Here is a 24893-nt window from a genome sequence, read left to right on the forward strand (position 1 = left end):
CTGGACTCTGGGAAGTGGGGTCAGAGGGTAGCATCCTCAGGAGGGGCCTAAGTGGCATTTTGTAATTCCACATGATTTCATTGATATACTCGCAGGAGAGAATGCTTCCTGTAAACCAGAAGGATCTCTGCGACACTCCTCGGTCCATAGAGTTCATTTCCCCAAGGTTATAGACACAGCCTTAGGAGGGGTTGAGGACACACTGCGGCAGCCTCAGGAGGTCCTGGACATGTGTCCAAGGTGTTTGGGGCACAACTTGGTCTTACACATTTTAGGGAGACGTGAGACATCAATACATGTGAGACGTACGTTGGTTCAGTCTAGGAAGGATGGACGGCTCGAAGCGGGGAGGGATTTCCAGGTCACAGGTAGATCAGACAAATGCATTTCTGGTGCATCTTTCCAGAGGAGGCAGTTAGATCCGCATTTATCTCCCTGTGCAGATGGGGACTTTGAGTTCTGTCCTCTGTCCATGAGGAATTTCCTTGTGGATCGGTTGTGAGGGAGGTACGTGGCTTTTTCCCCCCACCCCCAGTAGCTGTCTCTGTTAGGAAGAGCATGGGAGGCAGGTTTGCTCTAAGCTCTTCCTCACCTTGACGTCCCTTTAGCGTAGTGATTTTGGGGTCCTGAGATGTAGTTTCAACTTCATGTTTCTGAATACACTGGCACTCTAAACAGTGTTGTAGGAGGCATCTAACTTACTTAGAAGAATCTATTTGGAAACACTTGAGCACCTTCGTCCTTGAGAGAACCAAGCCTTTGTTTAGTTTGCTTTGCCCTGAGGCTGTTACGCTGCCCCGGGCTGTGTGGCCTTAGAAAGCTGTGCCCCTGTGAGCTACTGCCTGTGGAATCTGGTGAATTTGAAATTAATCCAGCAGCTACATATTTTGGAAAGCAGATTCCCTCTTAAAGTGTTGGTGATTATGATTCTAGCACTAGAATTTCAGTGTGTATTTTCCACCCTTCTTACTTTGTCTCCTCATACACTGAGATGCTGCTGCATTTGCTCTTAGGCTTCACTGAGGGAGGGTCAGTTCTGACCCTTTCTTAGATATTGACCTTGAACGGACAGAATTGAGATTCAGGAAAACTCTTGAGCTGTGAGAGTGTGCTGATATCTATGTAAGTGGGGTTCATGTGTCAAACTCAGGTTTAAGAAAAACCAATTCTAGGCTGGGCATAGTGGCTCACACCTGTCATCCCAACACCTTGGGAGGCTGAGGTGGGCAGTTCACTTTTGAGCCCAGGAATTCAAGACCAGCCTGGGCAACATAGCAAGACCCTGACTCTACAAAAAATTTAATAGGACAGGTGATGTACACCTGTGGTCCCAGCTACTCAGGAAGCTAAGGCTGGAGGATGACCCAAGCCTGGCAGGTTGAGGCTGCAGTGAACCATGATAGCACCACTGTACTTATGGTGCACTGTGCCTGAGTGGCAGAAGAACAACCACCCCCCCACACACAAAATATCAATTCATGCAGTGGCCAGTTCTGCTGGGACCACCTGTTAAGACTACTCTGGGTCTCATGGTTTGAGAAGCGTCTGTCCGGGGTCGAGAGGGAGTAGCTTGAGGGCCTAGAAGCCAGTTCTTGTGGTTGAGCGTGATTGCGGGTGTGGAGTTGGGGGCAGGGCTCTCCACGGCATGAGTGGGTAAATGGATGGGCTTCCAGGACGAGCCCCTGTGACTTTGCCTGGTTTATATCCGTCCAATACAAATCCACAGGCTCTTACTCTAGAAGCTTCTGCAGGGGCTGATGGACTGGCCTGGGGACAGAGGGTGCCCTCAGAGCCTCATGGTGCCGTCTGGTTTAGGAAGAGCACTTAGTCACCTAGATCTAGGATTTATGGCACTACAAGGGGACTCCTCACACTCGGAGCAGCACCCATCTGCATTCTAGACTTGGTTCTAGGCAAAGTATTTTGGAGCCTGTTGGTACCCTGTGTTCTGTTTATGTGTAAAACAAGTTAGAGTTATAACTAGTTAAAACCTATTTTTAAAATTTTGTCACGGAATATGGCAGTTGTGGTGGAGCCTGGCCAGAGACCCCCACACTCAGACGCTGTTGCTTGCTGGAGTTGCAGGCGTTGCCTGCATCGGCTGCCCCTCCCAGCGTGTCTGTGTTCTTGACACGGACGCCCATCGAGGCTCGGGCTGTGGGAGTCGTGCAGCCATTTGTCTCCGTGTTCCTCTGAGGTTCCGCAGACTTCACGGTCCCGTGGCAGAGCGTACGGTATCTGCTTGCATCCTGATTTCCCCAAACCCCAGGACAGACCAAGAGTTCCTTACACACAACTGCAGAGGGCCCCGTGGCGTGGATTTGCAGAGACACAGCGTTTCCCCAGCTTGGCCTTCGTCTCCAGAGTTGGCTTTAGGGTGATAGAAGCTTCCTTCAGACTGGGGGGCCTTGAAGCTTTGGTGCTAGGAATTCGGTGACCAGCACGGATGATACCCCGTTTCTCTGCATTTGTAGCAATAGTTGTTAACATGACCACGAGATGTACAGAGGAAGGAAAAAGGAGGTTTTATTTTCAGAGTAACACTCTGTGCTTTGGGAAATGTGGTCTTGGGGGAGCTGTAAGCACACGCCCCTCAGGAGGGGAGGAGGCCGCGGCATTACACGTTCCGGGGTTTGTTGGCTGTGTGTGTTCATCGGGCTCAAGGAATGTCTGAACGTTTACAGGGAAAGTGGGGTTTGTTCATCCGGTTTGTGCAATGTCTGAACACTTACAGGGAAAGTCTAGCACACATGCAGTGAGTTAACCTGTAACATCCGTGTTCGCCTTGGGGCAAGTGTAACATTTGAAATGAGGTGGACTGGGCGTGTCATGTACAAAGGTGAGCTGTTGGGCGCAGACGTTTATGCGCAGCCTCAGTCACAGCCAGGACTGGCTCAGGGTCTGCAGCCTGTGGCAGGAAAGGACACTCATGAGGCCATTCTGTCCAGTCGGGGCTGCCGGCAGGGTCCCAGGGTGGGGCTGTCTGGTCGGCCGGCATCTGGAGTCCACCCAGGTCCAGTGGGCAGCGTTCCTCTAAACCAGGCTTCTGATTGTGGAGGAGACTTCATGCTGGTTAACACACTGTACAGGAGTAATGTTGTGGGGCTTTGGGGTCCACCTTCCCTATGATGCCGGTTACATTTCTCTCCGGACCTCACAGCCACAGAGACTGCACCTCGTCTGACAGCAGGGGGTGCCATGTTGACATAGTAGTTTATTGTATTAACCTTTATTACTATTTTAATAACCTTTTTTTTTCTTTTTAAAGAGATAGGGTATTGCTGTGTTACTCAAGCCAGTCTTGAACTCCTGGCCTCAAGCAATCCTCCTACCTCGGCCTCCCAAAGTGCTGGGCTTATAGACGTGAGCCAGTGCGCCCAGCCTACAGCCATGTTTTTAAAACTCAGCAGTTTAAAAATCCTATTCCTTTTACCCCCTCAAGCAGGCTGGTTGGCCTTGTGCAAACTGGGGTGTCACGATCTTAGCCCCCCTTTTATTTTTCCCTTTGGCCTCAAATTCTGATGAGAACAGCAGTTACAAAATGGGCTTTAGGTGATTCTTCCGTTACTAAAGCCAGAATTCTCAGCAGTTAGAGATGTTTGTCCCCAGGATTCCAGAAAGCTGTTTTGAGTCAAGCCCGTAGCAAATAAGTAAGGAACTAAACTCTTCGTCCTCTGCTTAGTACCAGGGGAATGGGTTAGTTGCTGATACCCTTTGATCTGTGCTCACGTGCTGCATCTCATCACGGGAAGCAGAGTCGCCCTGTGGAATAAAGCCCGGCTCAAGGTGGCGCGTCGAGACGCTTGGGGCTGTCAGTCCCTTATACAGCGGCAGACTTGGAGACTCAGTATCGCGTGCAGAGCCCAGGCAACCGGAGTGCATCCACCTTAGAGACCACATGGATGGTCGGCAAGGTGGATGTCCGGGCATATGGCCTTGACAGGCCCACTGCGAGGTGAATTAGGAATTCGTTAGCAAAGAAATCAAACTCGCCTTTGGGTCCCAACTACTTGGAAGGTTGAGGCGGGAGGATTGCTTGAGCCAGAAGGTCAAGGCCGCGATGAGCCATGGTTTGTAATACTGCACTCTGGACTGGGTGACACAGCGAGACTCCAAGTCAAAAAAAAAAACAAAAACAAAAACAAAAAAAAACAAACCTTACTCTTCATAGCAAGAGGGAGAATTTATCAAAGTAACTGAAACAAAATCTTAGATGATGTAATTTCAGTGGCTAAGTGAGCTGTCCATCCCACGTGGCTGGCTCACAACGCAACAGAGCCAGGTGCTGCTGCAACTGCCCCCCAACCCCGATCGCTTGTGGACATTTTCTGTTTTCCCATATCTCCCTTTTGGATACGTAGCTCGCTACTTTATAGCTAAGCATCAGTAAAACAGGTTGTCTATTTTGAAAACTAACTATTTTGTCTTTTAAGGACAGAAAATGAAGCAGGTGACAATAGCATGGCAACCTGGTGAATAGATTTAGAGGAATATTTAATACTTGGCACCACTCTGATCCCTTCTTCTCTCATGCTTAGTTACAGCTACCGCCTCCTAGGACAGAACACTTTCAGCTCTGTGAGTAGGAATTAAACATGTTCTAAATCAGAAGTTTTAGTTAAGCAGTATTTTATGTGAATGCCCAGATCCTAAGTGTTCACTGTACTGGTGTGTGGTGTTGAAGAAGGAACGAGGGCTTGGGGCCACGTCTATGGTGCAGCGTCCGGGTTCCCATATGTGAGATGAGGGCCATGAGACACGGCCTGGAAGGTTCAGACTGTGGGATTGAAGGGATCTACCCACTCCTGGAAAGCCTCAAGTCTAACTTGACTTGGGCTGGTTTTAGGGAGATGCTGGCAGCGCTGTCCACACAGGTCACTGGGAGGGGCTCTGGCACCGTCCCCGTCAGGTGTCTCATGATCAGCCAGCTTGCTCATCTCAGAAGCTGCTGGTCGTGTTCTCGTTCCTGTTGTTCGTTGCGTGTTATTTAGGTTCTGTTCATGTGGGGACCTAGGAAGTTCCACAGTGGGAGGAGAGCCGCTGAGCCGCCTTCCTGCCTGGATGCCAGCCCCACGGAGGACCGTAACTGCTTGAGGTTGGCTTCTGCCCCCGGCCTCACCTGTGGACGCATTGATGCAGTGGTACTTTCTAAGCTCCTGTTGCACACAGTGCTGTTGTGTGGATCCATTAATTCAAGGCACTGCCTAATAAAATCCCAGAAGGCTGTGTGTGAAATGGAAAGCTTATTCTCAATTTTATCTGGAAATACAAAGGACCTACAATAGCCAAAATAAATTTAAAAAAGGGAAACAATGTTGGAAAACTTCACTATCTGATTTCAAAACTTTACATAAAGTCATAGTTTTTAAGGCAGTGGTATTAGCACAAAAATAGACACATACATCAAAGGAACAGAATTAAATTGAGAAATAAAGCCTTGTATTTATGGTTAATTTATTTTTGACAAAGGTCTCAAGACAATTCAGTAAGAGAAAGGTAGGTTGTTTTTTCAACAAATGTTGCTGTGGCAACTGAGTACCCACACACCAAAAAGAAAAACCGTGGGGGAAAAAGTCCCCCAAACCAAACCAAAACAAACAAAAATCCCACTTAGATCCCTACTGCACACACAAAAATTAACTCCAAATGAGTCACAGACCTAAATGAAAGAACAGTAAGACCATGAGACTACTAAAACTTCCCAAAACACAATCCATAGAAATTAGTGAAATAGACTTCATTAAAATAGAAAACTAGTAAGTTTTAAAAGATGATTATCTCCCTATAGCTAATGTAACAAATTACTTTGATCTTAGTGGCTTATAACAAGACACGAATCTATTATCCTGTTGATGGAGAAGTCAGAAGTGTAAAATCTAAGTGTCAGCAGAACTACATTCCTTCTGGAGGCTTCAAATGAGAATCCATTTCTTTACCTTTCCCAACTTCTAGAGGCCACATGTGTCCCTGACTCCTGGCCCCTCTTCATCTTTAAAGTGCATCACTCCAGTCTCCAGTTCTTTTCTCTTGTAAGGACCTTCTTGATTACAGTGGGTCTACCTACTTAAACCAGGATAAAGGTCCCATCTCAAGATCTTAAATTAATCGAATTAATCAGCTGCAAAATCCCTTTTAACCACTTCAGACAACAGGTTCATAAGTTCTGAGGAATAGGACCTGGGTATCTTGGGGGAAGGGCTTTGTTCTGTCTGCTACATAATAGATTGTTCTTTCACTGAGACACGTTACATCTGTAAAACTCTTATATTCAGATTACATAAGGCACCTGTAACCCATAAGATGACAACCAACCCATTTAAAACCTGAGCAAAAAATCTGAACATTTTGCCAACATATACAAATGGCTATGAATAGGAATTAGCACATTAAAAGCTAATAAGCACGTTAAAAATGCTTAGCATCATTCATTGTTGCAAAGTAAATACACAATGATATACCATTTCACATCAATTAGAATGGCAGAAATAAAAATAACAGTAACTATTGCTGGTGATGTGGAGAAACTGGAATGCACATATGCTGCTGGTGGAAGTGTGAAATGGTGCAGTTATTTTGTAAATAATTTGGCAGTTTTTAAAAAGCTAAACCTAAACTTACAATAAGAGTCAATCATGCTACTTGGCATCCACTTAAGATAAAGGAAATTATATGCATACACAAAGATATATACATAAATGTCGACGGCAGCTTAATACTGGAAACAACCAACTGGTAAATGAATAAACAGAATGTCATATCTATCAAATAGAATATAAATAAATAATAAGGAATAAACTACTGGTACATGGTACAGCAAGGACTTCAAAACAGGTAAAGGAGGCATAGAGAATTGTGTACATTGTATGATTTTATATCATAAAATTATAAGATCATAAAAAAACCAAAAACCATAAAATCATAGAGTAAAATATTCTATGATATTATTTTCTAGAAAATTTAGAGTGCACTGTTATGATTTCTAGGGTTCTTTTTCGTAGAGCTAACCTTTCATCTGATATCCTTTGCAATCAGCCAAGTACATTCTTTAGCACGTTTATAGTGTATTTCTGCTGATAACACATTCTCTCAGCTTTCATATTTGGGAATGTGTTGTTTCACCCCTGTTTATAAAGGAGATTTTCCCTGGATATGAGTTGACAGGCCTTTCTCCTGCTTTTAGTGCTTTAAAAAATGTCTTTCCATGGTCTTCTGGTCTCCACTGTATCTTCACAGAAGTCACGCGTTGTTCAAATGCTTCTCTGGTGTGTAACTTGTCTTTTTCTTCTGAGTCCTTTCAGGATCTCCTCTTAATCTTGGGATTTCAGTACTTTGGCTATCATGAACTTGGATGTGATTCTTGTCATACTTGTTCTGCTTGGGATTCACTGAACTTCTCGGGGCCGGACACAGGTGTTGGACATCAATCTGAGAAAACTCTGACTCCTTTTTTCAAAGGTCCCTGCTCTTCTCTCTCTTTTCCTTCTTGTATTACAAGTATATTGACATATCACAGGATCTTGAGGTTCTGTTGGCTTTTCTTTCATTTTGTTTCTCTGGGCTTCACTTTGGTTAATTCCTTTTCATCTGCCTTCGAGCCCACAGACTTCATCTTCCTTCTCCAACCTGTTAAGCCTATCAGCGCAATTTCATCTCAGTGTCATATTTTCCAGCTTTATAGTGATGTCTCATGTATACCCTATATATGCACAGCATCTCCTGTCATCGATATTGCCTACCAGACTGGTACATTTGTCACAACTGATACTTCTACAGCAAAACATCATTACCACTCCAACTCCATCATTCACATCAGGGTTCATTCTTGGTGTTGTACAATATATGGGTCTGGACAAATGTATAACATGTATCCACCATTACAGTATCATACAGAGATCACATGATACTAAAAATTCTCCTGCTCTGCCTATTCATCCCTGCCTCCCCCCGGCCCCTGGCAACCACTGATCTTCTTTACAGTCTCCATAGTCTTGCCTTTTCTAGGATGTTGTAAAGCTGGAATCATACAACAACCTTTTCAGATTGCTTCTTTCACTTAGCAATATGCCCTTTAAGTTTCCTCCGTGTCTTTTTATGGATAGCTCATTCATTTTCAGCCTCATATAATATCCCATTGTCTGGATGTACCACAGCTCACTTATACATTCACCTACTGAGGGGCATTTTGGTTGCTTCCAAGTTTTGACAACTATGAATAAGGCTGCTCTAAATATCTACTTGCAGGCTTTTTGTGTAGACATAAGTTTTCAACTCCTTTGAGCAAATGCCAAGGAGTGTAATTGCTTTATCATATGGTAAGAGTATATTTAGTTTTGTAAGAAACCACCAATCTGTCTTCCTAAAGGCTGTTCTATTTTGCATTAAGACCCGCAATGAATGAGAGAGAATTCCCACAGCTCCACATCTTCACAGGCTTTGGTGTTGATAGTGTTCTGGATTCTGGTGTAGTGATATCTTACTGTTGCTTTCATCTGCATTTCTCTATGACACATGATGTGAAGCATGATTTCATACATCGATTTGCCATCTCTATATCTTCTTAGATGAGGTATCTGTTAGTCTTTGACCCATTAATGTGATGAATTACGTTAATTGGCTTTTCAATGTTAAACCAGCTTTGGATATGTGAAATTCCATGTGGTTTTAGTGCACAATTTTTGTTAGATTTAATTTGCTAATATTTTATTGAAGATTACTGCATCTATGTTCATGAGAGATGTTCTGTAGTTTTCTTGTAATATTTTGTTATTAAAATGGTATTTGGTATTAAAATGATGCTGGCTCTATAGAATGAGTTAAGAAGTATTCCTCAGCCTCTATGTTCTGAAAGAGATTGTAGATAATTGGTATAATTTCTTCTTAGATGTTTGGTAGAATTCACCAGTGAACCCACCTGGGCCTGGCACTTCCTGTTTTGAAAGGTTATTAACCACTGATTCAATTTAACAGATACAGGTCCATACAGATCGTTTCTTCTTGTTCAAATTTTGGCAGATTCTGTCTTTAAAGAAATTGGTTCATTTCATCCACGTTATCAAATTTGTGGCCATAGAGTTGTTCATAATATTTATTGTCCTTTTAATGTCCATGGGATCTGTAGTTATGTTCCTTATTTCATTTCTGATATTGGTAATTTATCTGCTGTATTTCTTTTTCTTGTTAGAGGCTTACAGATTTTCTCTCAAAGAACCAGCTTTTGGTTTCATTGATTTTTCTCTACTGATATTCTGTTTTCAATGTATTGATTTCTGCTCTTTCATTATTTGTCTCCTGCTTAGAATTTAATTTGATGATGTTTTTCTCGTTTTCGAAGGTGGAAGCTGATTGATTTTAGATCTTGTTTTTTTTAACGTATGCATTTAAATCTATAAATTTCCCTATAAACATTACTGTCATTGCAGCTCACAAATTTTAACAAGTTTTCATTTTCATTTACTTCAAAAATTCGAAGAAATCTTCAGATTTCTTCCTTGAACAATGTAGTATGTATAAGTGTATTGTTTAATATCCTAATATATTTTCCAGTCATCTATTATTGATTTCTACTTTACTGTGGTTGAGAACACACTTGTTTGATTCCTCTTCTTTTAAATTTGTTAAGGTGTGTTTTATGGACCACAACATGGTATGTCTTGGTGAATGTTCTGTATTCTGTTGTTGTTGGAGGATATAGTCTATAAACGTCAGTTATATACAGTTGACTGAGGATGCCGATTTCAATTTTGTCCTGATTTTCTGGCTACTGAATTGGTCCATTTCTGATAAAGGGGTGTTAACCTCTCCAACTATACTAGTGGGTTAATTACTTCTCCTTGAAGTGTATCGGTTTTTGCTTTGGCATTCTGATGCTTTGTTAGCAAAAATACATTTCAGGATTGTTACATCTTCTTGGAGAATTGACCCCTTTATTACGTAATAATCATCTCTGGTAACTTTCCTTGATGTAAAGCCAACTCTGTCTGAAATTAATATCACCACTTCCATGTTTCAAAATGAGTGTTGGCCGGGTACGGTGGCTCATGCCTGTAATCCCAGCACTTTAGGAGGCCAAGGCGGGATGATCACCTGAGGTCAGGAGTTCAAGACCGGCCTGGCCAACATGGGGAAATCCCATCTGTACAAAAATAGAAAAAAAAAAAAAAAATTACCCGGGCATGACGACAAATGCCTGTAATCCCAGCTACTCGGGAGGCTGAGGGAGAATCACTTGAACCTGGGAGGCAGAGGTTGCAGTGAGATGAGATCAGGCCATTGCACACCAAAAAATTAGTGTTAACATTTATATCTTTTTCCATCCCTTTACTGTCGATCTACATGTAGGTCTTTATATCTAAAGTGGATTTCTTATAGACAATATATAGTTCGGTGCATTTGGACTGACATTGAAAGTAATGATATACAGTTGAATTAACATCTACCATATTTGTTACTATTTTCTATTTGTTGCCCTTGTTCTTTGTTTTTGTGTTTCACTCTTTTTTTTTTCCTTGTCTTAATTGAGCATTTTCTATGATTTATTTTCTTTCCTTTCTTAGCATATCAGTTCTTTTTTTTTTTAAGTGGCTGCCTTGGAATTTGCAATATAAATTTACAAGTAACCCAAGTCCAATTTCAAACGACACTACACTGGTTTCTTGATAATGCAAGCACACTATAATAACAAAATAATCCTAATTCCTAATTGCTCTGTCCCATCCCTTGGGTATCACTGCTCTCATTCATTTCACTTATATTTAAGTGTGTGTATATGACATATTTACTGTCACTATTATGAATGAACTGTTATGTTAGATCTATTAAGAAAAATGAAAGATTTTCTTCTACCTTCACTATTTCTTCTTTAATGCTTTTTGTTTTTCTATTTACTTTTTTAAACAGACAAGGTCTTTCTCTGTTGCCCAGGCTGGAGTGGAGCAGCATCATTATAGCTCACCACAGCCTTGAACGGGATCCTGGGCTCAAGAAGTGACCCATCTCAGCCTCTCAAAGTAGCTGGCACTATAGGTGTTGGCCACCACGTTTGGCTTTTTTTTAAATGAGACAGAGTCTCACTACGTTGCCCAGGCTGGTCTCAACTAAGCGGCCTCCAGCTGTACTCCCATCTTTGCCTCCCAGAGTGTTAGGATGACAGGTGTGAGCCCTGTAAACAGACTGTGCCCTTCCTTTCTTTGTGTACAGCTGAGTTACTGACCTCTACTATTTTCTCTAAAGAACTTTGACCATTTTTTGCAAGGCAGGTCTACTGGCAACAAATTTTGCAATTTTTGTCGGAGAAGGTCTTTACTTTTTCTTCACTTTTGAAAGATAATTTCACAGAGTATAGACTTCTAGGTTAATGGAATTTTTTTCCTCTCAATAGTTTAAATACTTCACTCCACTTCTTGCTTTCATGGTGTTTGAGGGGAAGTTGAATATAATTCTTATCTTTGATCTTCCATAGGGAAGGAGATTACTCCGGTTTGCTTTTTAATCTTTGATTCACCATAGTTTGAATATTTTATGCCCAAGTAGAGTTTATTTTTGTTTTGTTTTTGTCGTCGTCGTTTTTACATTTATCCTTCTTGGTGTTTCTTGAGCTTCCTGGATCTATGGTTTGGTGTCTGGCATTAATCTGAGGAAATTCAGCTATTACTGTTACAAATAGTTCTTCTGTTCCTCTTTCTTCCCCCTTGTATTACCGTTATGCATATTTTATGCCTCTGTGGAAGTCCCATAGTGCTTGGATACTCTGTTCTTTTTTGCTTTTCAGTTCTGGAGGTTGGAGTTGGGTATTTCCCTTTCCACCAGGTCAGAAGGCTCTGATAAAATCCCACCTGTTTAGTCTCTAGTTAACAAGCTTCTCTGGAAGGTAGACCTAGTGAAGAGTGCACCTACATATTGAAAAATGATTCCTATTCTCTTTCCCCTGTAGTAAGTATGAGGGGATTTTTCTCTGATGTTTACTTCAAGAACCTGGTTGAGCTTCTGATGATACAACTCACAAAAGCATGAGACCCATATGCACAGGCCTCCCGGAGGTTTTAACTCTCAGATGTGGCCACACCTCACTGCAGCAATTTGTCAATTCCAGTTCAGGTTTTCCAATCCCAGCGTGGGTTCCTTGGAGCATTGTGCTCCAATGTATGGTAATTCTCCGCTTTACCTGTCCAGCCAATCTGGGGACAGTGGCTTGCCTGTGACCTCACGTCTCTTGCAGGTTTAAGAAGAGCAGCTGATTTTTCAGTTTGCTCAGCTTTTTACCTGTGAGGAGGGAGTGACAATTCTCAAGATTATCGTGTACGGAACCTGAAATTCCCCAACTCCATTATAGTAAAAAGTGTCTTCCCTTCCTCTGGCCCAAGAATTAAAATATTTTCGTTCTTTGACACATTGTAATTTGATTCCCTAAATATTTATAATTGTAGATTTAAAAACTCGGTCTTCTGCTGGATCAGACATCTAGACAGGCACTTTCCAACAGAATTATGAGAGTCCTGTTATAGAACTTGAAACCTTCCTTGTAGCCTCATATAAATATATAAACAGGTACAATTAATTTTACTAGTATATTTTTAACTCAAAATGCTCATACTATACTTTCAATAAGAAATACAAATAGGCCGGGTGAGGTGGCTCACATCTGTATTCCCAGCACTTTGGAAGGCTGAGGCGGGTGGATCACGAGATCAGGAGATCGAGACCATCCTGGCTAACACGGTGAAACCCCGTCTCTACTAAAAATACAAAAAATTAGCCAGACGTGGCAGCGGGCAGCTACTTGGGAGGCTGAGGCAGGAGAATGGCATGAACCCGGGAGGCAGAGATTGCAGTGAGCCGAGATCGCGCCACTGCACTCTAGCCTGGGCAACAGAGCGACACTCCATCTCAAAAAAAAAAAAAAAATACAAATACAATATTTTCTATTTTTTATATTAACTGGCATGTCTTTCACGCAGCAAATCCACTTCAGACCGGGCGCACTTCATGTGCTCAGCCGCCGCATGTGGTGAGTGACAGAGACCATCCTGCATGTGTGTGCACTTTTTACTGCCTTTTTCTTGACCACGATTCTACCTCCTGTTTCTCTGTGTATGCAGTGATTATTTGCTGAGTATTACACATTGTAGGTAACATGTTGAGCACACTCAGGATCCCTAACCTTCCTCTGAAGATTTCCAGCTCTTGTTTTAGTAGGTAGCACAGGCACTGCTGGGTCATTGTGACATGGGCAGGCTTGGATTGATTCGCTGCTGGTGTGGATCTGTGGAGAGCTCCAATCCTGCACCCACTCCGATCTCCCCCTCCTGGATGTGGTAGAGTGGCCATGCTCCGCTCACACCTGAGCTCCTTCCGAGCTCTGCATTCTGGACTTGATAGGATGGCCCTGCTCCACCCACACCTGAGCTCTCGGCGCCACAGTCTGCAGGTGTTCTCCAGAGGGCAAGTGTACTGTGGGTGCGTCTCATTCATTCTCCTGCCCTCGCCCTCAGGTTCTGGCTGGCACAGCTCTTGTCACAGACTAAAAACAGCCACCTCATTCGGTTTGTGCAGTTTTACAGTTGTTTACGGCAGATGTGTGATTTGGGTCCCTGTTCTCTGATCATGGCTAGAAATTTTGGCAAATGATTCTTATATCTTTACATTTGAAAACTAAAGGCAAGTTTCACCCAAAGAATATTAGTGTTGCAACAATCCTAATGAGTGTTTCTCCAGAAACTATAATCCAGGTCAGCAGTCCGTCATTTCATAGAAGATAAACTTCAAGAACATTCTCTGAAGGGCAATGAAACTCAGTAAGATCTTACCACTGTTACCAACAACTAAGAAAAGTAGGTAGGAAATGCAGCTAAGATTTTGATCCAGTAAGTACGGTAATAAACATGCAAACTATCGCTAAGCACAAAATAGGGAGGGAGTAAAAAATTTTTATGATATTGACATTTATGATTTTACAAAACTGCCCCATGTGATATCAAGAGGACTCCTGATGGAAATTTACAAAGGATGCTTTATGGTTTATATAAAAATGTTAGTCAAATCCAAATATTTCACAAAAATAACATTTCAAATAATATTCTTTTATATTTTGTAGACATCTGCACAGTGAGGTTATTCATCACGCATGACCCAGTAACATTTCTTAGCGGTTGGATTCAATACGAGAAATAAGCAAATAACCGCATTGCTTCTTCCATTTCAAAGTCATTTCTCTTATAAAAAGTGGTGAAGAAAAATGCCCGTTGCCTTACATACTGGTTAGTGCCAAAAATTTGGTTTAAAATATTTCAAGTGGGTTATCCTTTTACGTCCATGTTGTTAGTTACACAAAGAACACACACAAATGCAATTTTTTTACCATAAGTTTTTGCAAATTATAACCATAAACTAAAGAAACAGGATTAAGCATATTATTTTTTGAGATAGGGTCTAGCTCTGTTGCCCAGGCTGGAGTGCAGTGGCATGATCATGGCTCACCGCAGCCTCAACCTCCCCCGGCCCAGGTGATTCTCCCACCCCAGCCTCCTGAGCAGCTGGGACCACAGGCACATACCACCATGCCCGGCTGATTTCTGTATTTCTTGTAGGGATGAGCTTTGGAATGTTGCCCAGCCTAGTCTCAAACGCCAGGACTCAAGCAATCTGCCTGCCTTGGCTTCCCAAAGTGCTGAGGTTACAGGCATGAGCCACCACGCCTGGCCTAATCCTTTCTAAAGAGTCTCTATTTATTTTTCTTTTCTTTTCTTTTTTTGAGACGGAGTCTCTCTCTGTTGCTCGGGTTGGAGTGCAGTGGCCGGATCTCAGCTCACTGCAAGCTCCGCCTCCCGGGTTTACGCCATTCTCCTGCCTCAGCCTCCTGTGTAGCTAAAACTACAGGCGCCCGCCACCTTGTCCAGCTAGTTTTTTGTATTTTTTAGTAGAGACGGGGTTTTACCGTGTTAGCCAGGATGGTCTCGATCTCCTGACCTCGTGATCCACCCGTCTCGGCCTCCCAAAGTGCTAGGATTACAGGCTTGAGCCACCGCGCCCGGCCTTATTGTTATATTTTTCTAATTGAGATGGGAGTCTTGCTCTGTTGCCCCGGCTGGAGTGCAGTGGTGGCATCTCAGCTGACAGCAACCTCTGCCTCCCGGGCTCAAGTGATTCTCCCACCTCAGCCTCCCAAGTAGCTGGGACTACAGGTGTACACCACCAGGCTCAGCTAATTTTTTGTACTTTTGGTGCAGACAAGATGTACAAAAGGCATTTCTGTACATTTTGCCATGTTTTCCAGGCTGGCCTTGAACCCTTGGGCTCAAGCCATACACCTGCACTGGACTCCCAAAGTGCTGGAGTTATAGGCATGAGCTACTGTGCCCAGCCCTTAATCATGTGCTGTGACTTAATATTAAAATAAAGAAAGGGAGGAGTCCAAGGGAGCACGTAGGCAGAAAGGGCTCCTTTGCCAACAACCTTGCTAGCACGGCATTCACTCCCTTGCCTGCTGGCATTGCGCTCTTTAGATGAAGAACGCTTTATGTGTAAATGAAAAACAAGAACAACGTAGGAACACCCTGTCTCTACAAAAACTTAAAACTTAGCTGGGTGTGGTGGTGAGCACCTGTGGTCCCAGCTGCTTGAGGCTGAAGTGGGAGGACCGCTTGAGCCCAGGTGGTCACAGCTGCATTGAGCCAAGAGCTGCCATCATGATGCTGAATTCCAACCTTGGTGAGAGAGCAAGACATTGTCTCAAAACAAAAAGCAACGAAAACCCAAAATGATGTACTGTAAGTTCTGTCCTATAAATTCCACTACCTTCATTTGTAAAGGTACATAAAGGTGAAACTCAGGAGCTGCTTGCTGTAATGTGGACATATGCTTGATCTCAGCTCTGATCTGAAGCACATCCTTCTGTCTCACTGCTTCCCAAGTCTAAGCTAAACTTCAAAAGTAAAAATACTCCCCAAAATGTTGTACATTTTCAACTATTCATATTGTACCTTAAGTTTCTCTTGTATTGGAGGAAAAACACGGTGTCATTTAAAGTGATATGTAGCTTCAAAGTGGGATGTAAGGTGATTCAAGTCCTTTGAGAAGACAAGCTTGTAACAATGACATGAATAATGTTGGAATAAAAATCACAGAAACTAAACATCAAATAACGTAGGTTCAATCTGTGTCTTTAACAAGTATCCGGATAACTAAACTTTCTGCTTTCCTTGGGTGTGAAGATCATGAAATGTAGTTTATAATTATTTGGGTAGAGAAAATAGAGAATTTGGGTAGTTATGTAAAATTCAAGATTAAAGAAAAGCAGTATTATATAGCAGAAATATAAATTGGCTATTACCTTTAGTAATTTAGATCAGGGGTTGGCAGGTCTGTGCATCAAATCTGGTTCACTGTGCTTGTAAATATAGTTTTATTGGTACTCAGCCATAGGCACTTGCTATCACCCATGGCTGAGGGCAGAGTTAAGTGGTTGTAAGAGACCTTATGACCTGCAGGAACTAAAATACCAGCTGGCACCTTGCAGGCAAAGTTTATGACCTGATTCGGGTAGCTGCTTAAACTGTCCAATTCGCTTGTTCTAAAACAATCCAACAATACAGCACACTTATCTGAAGATTTGAGAACACGCATGCACCAGCCTAATCAGAAGAAAAGTCCAATTCCACCCAGAGGGCTACAACAAACTCTTCCCTTTTCCATACAAGGAATTAAATGAATAAAACTGTGTGAGATTTTACTGGTATGTATCATATGCACGAGTCTTGATGAAAAGTTAAAAACGTGTATTTATACAGATACATAATGTTACTTTTCCTTCCACGTTTAACTCATACACTGTTTTTGGAATTCTGGTTCACAAAATCTGCATTTCTGCACCATGATTTTGAAGGCAAAAACTCGAATGCTGAGCCAGTGGTCAATTCTGAGGCGCCCAGCATGTTCAGGAGGCAGTGTCAAGGAGCGTATCCCTTACCTGGAGGGGTGTAGGCATCCATGGAGGTCTGCACGACCAGGGACCTGCGTTTGGAAGGCATAGGCACCGCCATCTTCCACTCTTTGTGTTTGGCCAGAGCTGCCTGGACAGCTTCCGTGTGGACGTCTGAAACGGAGAGAGCTCAATCACTCAGGGCTCAGCTGAGGTCCCAGTGGCCAAGCTGTACCCTCCTCTCTGTCCCCGCAGCACGGTTCATCCACCTTCTCAAACTCACCAACAGATGGGTAGGTGAGGAAAGAAAATCAGTGTTTACAATTCCAGTAAAGACATTAAAATTTATTCACAGACTTTTAATTATTCATTTTATTACTGCAGAATCCATGTCCACAAGCAAACACTGGCTGTAAACTGCGCTGAGATTTTTCTTTTTAGGGTGAATGGACCTTGATCTTTGGAGATTCTTTGTAGGTCACACGTTTGAGCCTCCAAATCCTTTCACTGTACCACTGAGAGGCGTGCACACGCCTCGCACCCCAACTCACACAGCCACAGTCGCAGCTCAGCTCAATACCAGCCATGGGCCAGGACTGTGTTGGCTATGGATAAGGTATGGCTGTGTCCCCACCCAAATTTCAACTTGAATTGTACCTCCCAGAATTCCCATGTGTTGTGGGAGCGACCTAGGGAGAGGTAATTGAATCACTGGGGCCCATCTTTCCTGTGCTATTCTTGTGATAGTGAATAAGTCTCATGAGATCTCAAGGTTTATCAGGGGTTTCCGCTTTTGCTTCTACCTCGTTTTCTCTTGCTGCTGACATGTAAGAAGTGCCTTTCGCTTCCCACCATGATTCTGAGGCCTCCCCACTATGCGGAACTGCAAGGCCAACTAAATCTTTTTCTTCCCAGTCCCGGGCATGTCTTTATCGGCAGCGTGAAAAGAGACTAAAACAACCATTAACACATTTTGTGGCTATTAACCCATTACATTAATTCCACACATTCACTGAATGCCTTCTCTGTAAGTCCCTACGGGCTGGGGACGCAGTGGTGATAAGGCAGACAGTCTCATGGCATCTCACGCAGGCCACTTCTTAAGGGACGAGACAAGTGATACATGGGCTAGAGAATTAAAGCAGAGACAGATGCAGCGGCAACTCCAAACTGTGAAGCCAGGGAAGAACCCTCTTAACACAGAATCAGAACAACGGGAATGAAACATACCGGCTGTCAAGATGAGAATCTTTGAGACACAGGCAAAAACCCGCTCAAAGGCCCTAAATTGTCAGTGAGAACGGTGTTAGCAGCATAAAACCACCACCAAAAATGGCCAGCGTGAGTGAAGACGGGTTGGGGCAGTTTTCTCTGAAGCTGCGAGAATAATCCCATGAAAGGGAATTGGACGTGGCTTTCTGGCTTAAACCCCCCAAGCTGCCACCTGAGACAGGACCCAGACCCTCAGCATCACGCCCACAAGCAGCTCATCACACTGCTTGGTCTTGGTCAGCCTTTGTGCACACTTCTCTCCCTAACTAAAGAGCCTGGTCATCTGGCCACTATTTCTAATTCCCAGGTCAAAAACCACTATGTGACTGACTTGGCTCATGGCCAAAAACTGAAGGGATCAATGAAGTGACAGTCCACTCACTTCCACAAATCGCTTTTTGTTTTGCATATTCTCCCTTTTAAACTTTTTGGATGTAATTTCAAACACACAGAAAATCTGCAAGACCAGCGTAGCGAATTCCCACCCAACTTACCAGGCTCAACTTAGGCCCAAATGCTCCTATCTTACATCACTGCTTTCCCCCCTCCCCCATGAATTTTCTAAGTCAAATGAAAATAAATTTCAGATACTATGTCCTTCCATACCTAAATGTTTCAACGTATTTCCTCAACACAAGGATATGCTCTCACATTCATTTTCCTCAAGATCGGGAAATTTAACTGTCATATACAAAGTTCACTTTCAAATGGTGTCAACTGTCTCCATAATTTTTTTACTTTGTCCTCCTATTTGAAGATCCAATCCAGGATCATGAATTGATTTGTCATGTGATTTTTACCCGTCCAGAATCCAAGTTTCTCAGCTTTTGTGTTTCTTGAAATTGGAAATGTTAAAGGATACAGGTCAGTTATTTTACAGCTTGTCCTTTATTTTGGTAACTTCCGGACTAGACTCAAGAGTATGCATTTTAGCAGGGACACCGCAGACGTCTGTCCTGTGTGGCAATGTTAACATCGGCAACTCAGTGAAGGTGGTGCTTACGTGCCTCCAAAGCAAAGATGCTACTTCTCGCGTTGAAATTAAGATTTGGGAGGAGACACCCTGACACTATGTGCATATTCTGTTTTCCATCAATTCTTCACTACTAGTTTTAGCATCCACTGATTTCCTGTCATTCCTTCTAAATCATTAGATCTTCCATATTCACTGAAAAATAATTATTCTATCTTTCAGCATTCATTTACCTATGTCCATATGTACTCATGGAGTCTGGCTTGGTGGGTGATGATTCATAGTTACAATGGTTTGTTCTGTTGCTCAACTGGTCCCAGATTTGACACCGGATTCCCCAGCCCTTAGACCAGGGCTCCTTCTAGTGAAGAACCGTGTTTGGAAGCTAAGAGTGGGCACCGGGTGCTGCTGGGCATTGCCAGCAAGTAGAACACACAACACGCATGTACACGCATATGCACCCACACCCATCCACAGGCACTTCTATCCCTGTCTACATCTGTCGGGAGCCACCAGCTTATACTGGTACCTCCTGCTGCAACCGAATCCCACGTGATCCATTCCAGGCTTTGGCCTTTTCTTATTTCTACCTCTTACCAAGAAAGAAACCTGGGTCCTGTAACACTCAATATATTCACTGATTTATTAAACTTATTTGCTTAAGCCTGGAGATACAGAAATGCTTTCAGAATTGCTATCTAATACCACTGTGAAAAATCTATCGAGTTCAGTGCTCATTTGTAATTATTTTTTCATTGTTTTTTTGGAAGGGAGAGAGTACAAAGTATACACAGTGAAATGTTCAGATCTTGAGTCCACTTGGCGCATTACGATAAATGGAAATTTATTACCCGAATCAAATCTTTTGCGTCAAAGTTCCCACAAGTCCCCTCCCAGCCCTCAAGAGACAGCCACTGTTCATTCTCGAGGAGTGTTCTTGGTGCTCTTCCGTCGCCCGAGACTCGCATAGATTCTCCATCGTCACATGGACTCCACGGCGTGGTGTTCACTCTCTGCTCAATTCAAGGCTCCTGGAACTCATCCCCGTTGTCTGTTTTGGTTTCAGTATTTTGTACGTTTTTCCTGATGGGAACTAGGACAATGTATGAATATATCAGAATTTGCTCATGTTTCTCCAGATGAGAGAGATTTATGTTGTTTCCAGTTCTTGGCTCTGACAATTTACTCTGGAGATAATGTGCATTCTTTTACAAGGACACACATTTTCAGCTCTCCTTGGTGAACGTCTACAGCGTACCTGCTGGGCCATATGGTAAGTGTACATATTTTAAAGAAACTGCCACAGTTTGCTGAAGTGGCTGTGCCATTTTAAGTCTCCATCAGTCTGAGATCCAGTCTGTCTTATCTTCACCAGCACCTGCTACTGTCCTCCCTTCTCCAGTCTTGTGAAGGGGAACCTTGTGGGTTTAAGTTGTACTTACCCAATGACTCCCTGGTGAGCACCTTTCACGGGCCACTGGGCATCTGTATACATCTGTTGCGAAGTGTCCATCTTGCATGCTTGCAAAATTCACACCATTTCTGGTTGTTTGTACATTTCCTAAAATATTCTAAATAAGGCCCTATGTCTTCTGTACATCGAGCATCTCCCTGCTTCCAAGTCTTTATGCCTTTTAGTTCTCCTGACTCACTTCACGGACGAGGGCCCCAGTGCGCACCATGCGAACCTGAACCACTGAGAATGGCCATGCTCCCGACACCCCTGACTATGGGCAGAGCTCCCCCGGCTGCCACCACCGAGGAGGGGGGTCAGCTCTGGTTTTTCAGGAGTGGCCTTTATCAAATGGAGAAAGTTCCCTTCTGTTCCTGATGTGGTAGGAAATTCGTATAAGGACTATTAAATTTCAACAGATGTTTTTCAGTGTCTACCGAGAGGATAAAATAAATGGGTTTTCTGCTTTATTTTTTGTTAATGTGGTGAATTACATTGATTTTTGAATGCTAAGCCAAAATGTACAATGCAAAACTACAGATCATGAGAACAAACTCTAAGTGTTCATGGTATTCTTATATCCCTTTTACATATTTCTGGGTTTGATTTAGTAAGAATTTGTTCAAAGCTTTGGCATCTGTATGTCAACAAGAGTGAAAGACGTGAGATTTTGCCTCGCATGCAAACTAACAAAGGGAGCCAGCACCAGCCCAATGCACTGACGGAGCCGGGACATTTCCGGGCCAGAAACAAAGGGCTTGTCACACACAGTGGGGCAGCAGGACCCACTCACCCCTGTCGATATTCAGGATCACACTGTGGGGCAGCGGGACCCACTCGCCCCCGTCAATACTCAGCAACGTCCTGTATCCCTGTACAAAGACAAGATGTTATTTAGGCAAAACAAAATTAATGATCATGTAAAGAACCGCTTACATTTTTCTCTTCTGAGAAAATTTGTCTTTAGCAACCATGGCTCTCAAGGCACTCACTTGCACATTATACATAATACTGCTTGTGGCCAAAGTCATGGTACCTTCCTATTCTTAAATAATTTACCAAGAGTTCTGAAAGGCGAGTATTTTAAAGAGAAAAGTGGTATGTGGGTTACCCAGGCTAAGGAGTGAGTTAGCCGGACAATTCTTGTGAAATATGTGCTTTTTCTAATTAGAAAATCTGAGAACAAGGTAACAGTGTGAGTCTGTTATCTCCACGAAGGAGTGAAATGGGTGCTGGGAAATTGAAGGAGCTTCAGAACGGGAATCTCACAACCTCAAATGGGGAGACCGGCAATTGGGAAAGCAGTCGCTCTGATTCATGGAGTTTTCGGAGATTCACGTCCACTCCGTGCTGCATTTGAGCGACTTTTCTTCTTGTGATGTGGACACGACAGAAGAGAGGTCCCACGTGGACATTCGGCATTTGTGAGGGTCTGGCACCATGACTCACTTCCATAGATTTAACATGTTTATGTATAAATTACAATGGCTCAACTGTATAAAAACTGATAGCAGTTATAGATCAATTCCCTCATTTCTCACTTGGGCCACACTTCCTGTTTCTGCAAGAACATATCGCTTGGCTAGAAGACACGAGGTTGACATTGAAAGGAAAAAGGACCTTGTATAAAAATGATGCAGAGAATTCTTCTCAAAGGCCACTGGGACACACACTTTGTTGGTGACCAGCTGTCTACCGGCACGGCAGCGAGACAGAGCTCCATGCGTGAGCAGTCACAGCTCCCGTGACCCACACCAAGACCCCCAGGGTGACGACAGGCCAACCAGCAGCCTTGGAATGTACACTTCCTTCCTGAAATAGCTTCCCGAGAGACAACAAACAGTGATAATTGCAGGCATTTCTATGACTGGGAAGCAAGAAACCCTCCCAATCCTGTTCCTTCTACACCACATCCAGAACAGGCGTACACCCGGTGTAGAAAGCTCCCAAGGCCTGAACAGATCATTCGAATCTAATTCAGACTGACCTAATCTCTGCAGTGCAGTCCTACAAACAGACTTTCCAAAAGTTACCAAACCACTACCTCAAACCTCATGCTTTCTCTGCTTCGAAAGAGGACATGCGGCTCGGTTTATACAGCCACCAGCACACACACAGGGTATTATCTTATTGCCCTTCAGTGCCAAGAAGAATCCTGTGGTCTCTCACAGTAAAAACAAAACCACAGCCACCACAACCCAGCTTTTCAAGTTGCAGGGAGTTTTACAGTCTCTTTCTATGTCGTCTTCCTTTTTGCCCCAAACTGGATATTCTTTTTACTTTCTCCTTATTTCCTGAATATAATTTGATGAATATAATCAAAGTGCTTGTGTTAGAAGCAACTTTACTTAAAAAGAATTGAAAGAACTACATCAAAATATTAAGAGTAGCCATTTCAGGGTGACAAGAGAACAATATATTGTTTTTGTTCATTATTTTCAACATTTGCAAAGTTTTTTGCCTTGAGTGTAGTCACTTTTGCAATCAGAGGTTACAGTGCTTGATGGAATGAGGCCATGAAGCACACACACCACCGAGTTTCTAACACAGAGCAATCTGTGAGGAAGGATGGAGACACAGGAAAGGTTCATTTTAAAGCAATGCAGGTGTTTTCTTTACAAAGGCAAAAGACATTTTTTAAAGTGTTTGCATCATACACAAGTCTGCTAAATTTGGTCAAAAAACAGAGAAAACAGTAACAGAAGAACAGTTTAGCCCACAAGGAGACCAGCACACCCAGCTTGAGGCCACTCCAGATGAGGAGTGGAGAGTGGTTTCCTCACAGCTGACCCACAGGATCGGGTAACACAAGCAGAAGGGAAACATGGGGACCACAGAGACATCAGACTGTGGACTTCATAGCAAGAGACAGCAACACAAACTAGCGGAGTAATTAAAAACTATGGTAAAAAGAGGTCCACATTCTATTTTAACCTGAAATCAGTGGCACGGGGACCACCACACCACCCTGCAGTTGCCTCCTCCCTCCCCCACACACAGCAGCCTCCTGGGACAACATCCTACTTCCAACTTGCAGTTGCCTCCCATCCCACCCCCCCACAGTGGCCCCCTACAACATCATCCTACTTCCACCCTGCAGCTGCCTCCCATCCCCAACACACAGCATCCTCCTGGGACAACCTCCTACTTGCTGCCCACAGCCTGGAGCCCCCAAAGCATGGAGGGGCTTAGCGAGCCACACAGCATTCCCCCTTCACACCTGGGAAGTCAGCCCCTCACTGAAGTGGGTCCTGCGCCCACCAGCTGTGCACGATCAGAGGTGTGAGGTTACGGACCTGGTCACCAACTGTGCAGAGAGGCGTGAGGTCATGGACCTAGTCGCCCGTTGTGCACGATCAGAGGTGTGCAAGGTTCCAGACCTGGTCACCCACTATGCACAATCAGAGGTGTGAGGTGATGGACCCGGTCACTCGCTGGGTATGAATAGAGGTGTGGGTGGTTAGTGACCTGGTCACCAGCTCTGCACAATCAGAGCCATGCGAAGTTGCAGACCTGGTCACCAGCTGCACCCAATCAGAAGCTTTTGAGGTTAGGGACCTGGTCACCTGCTGTGCACAGAAGTGTGAGGTTATGGACCTCGTCACCCGCTGTGCATGATCAGAGGTGGGACAGGTTAGGGACCATGTGCGTGGTGATGGACCTGATCAGCAGCCAAGACACCTGACATTTCCAGTGTCATCCCGGCTTCTTTCAAAACTGGAAAAGTCTTCAGATATTTCCCAAAAGCTCGTCCATCTTTGAAAACGATATGCATGTGCACAGGTGATACCGATGACTGAAGATTGAAGGTTAGAGCATTCCAGCCCCATGCCCATGTCCCATCCCATCTGCGAAAACTCCCTCTCTGAAGCTCCCTGAACCCTGTGGCAGGCCTGAGACTCAGGTCCAGTGTCCTGTCAGTTATACTGAACAAAATGTAATTCAACACTGGCCATGGGCCCTGTGCTTTAAAAACCACATATAAATCTCCCAAAGAACTACAATCTATGAAAGCTTTCATGGCTAGTATTTTAGGAAGACTGATCAGTCTTGACCTAAATCAAAGCCGACACTGCCCAAATTCACTCTGACCCCAGTTTCGTGCACAGGCAGCCATCGCCTGGCCGTCAGGGTGACCAGCAGCCTGGGCACAGACAGGACCAGCGCCGGTCCCTCTATGCACCTTAAGGGGGCTTCTGAGCTGCTGTCCATGATCAGTGATGGTGACGCCCAGAGCAGCTTTCCGGGAAAGCAGTAAACCTTTCAGGTCCTCACCTCACGAG

General features: G+C 43.8%; 1 long non-coding RNA gene across 4 annotated transcripts in view; it reads right to left on the bottom strand.

The window, feature by feature from the left end:
- LOC144332724 (uncharacterized) overlaps nt 1-24893 on the bottom strand; it is a 100203-nt gene that overhangs the window by 14255 nt on the left and 61055 nt on the right. For 2 of the 4 annotated variants that reach the window (XR_013400755.1, XR_013400754.1), the window contains exons 2-3: nt 21404-21482; nt 16961-17086 (exon numbers count right to left, since the gene is read on the bottom strand). This is a non-coding gene — a long non-coding RNA (uncharacterized LOC144332724). Of the gene's footprint in view, nt 1-16960; nt 17087-21403; nt 21542-24893 lie in introns of those variants that run through there. The other 2 variants (XR_013400753.1, XR_013400756.1) reach the window with 1 other exon arrangement.

Source organism: Macaca mulatta, chromosome 11, assembly GCF_049350105.2.
Source record: "Macaca mulatta isolate MMU2019108-1 chromosome 11, T2T-MMU8v2.0, whole genome shotgun sequence".
In the NCBI taxonomy this organism is placed as follows: Eukaryota; Metazoa; Chordata; class Mammalia; order Primates; family Cercopithecidae; genus Macaca; species Macaca mulatta.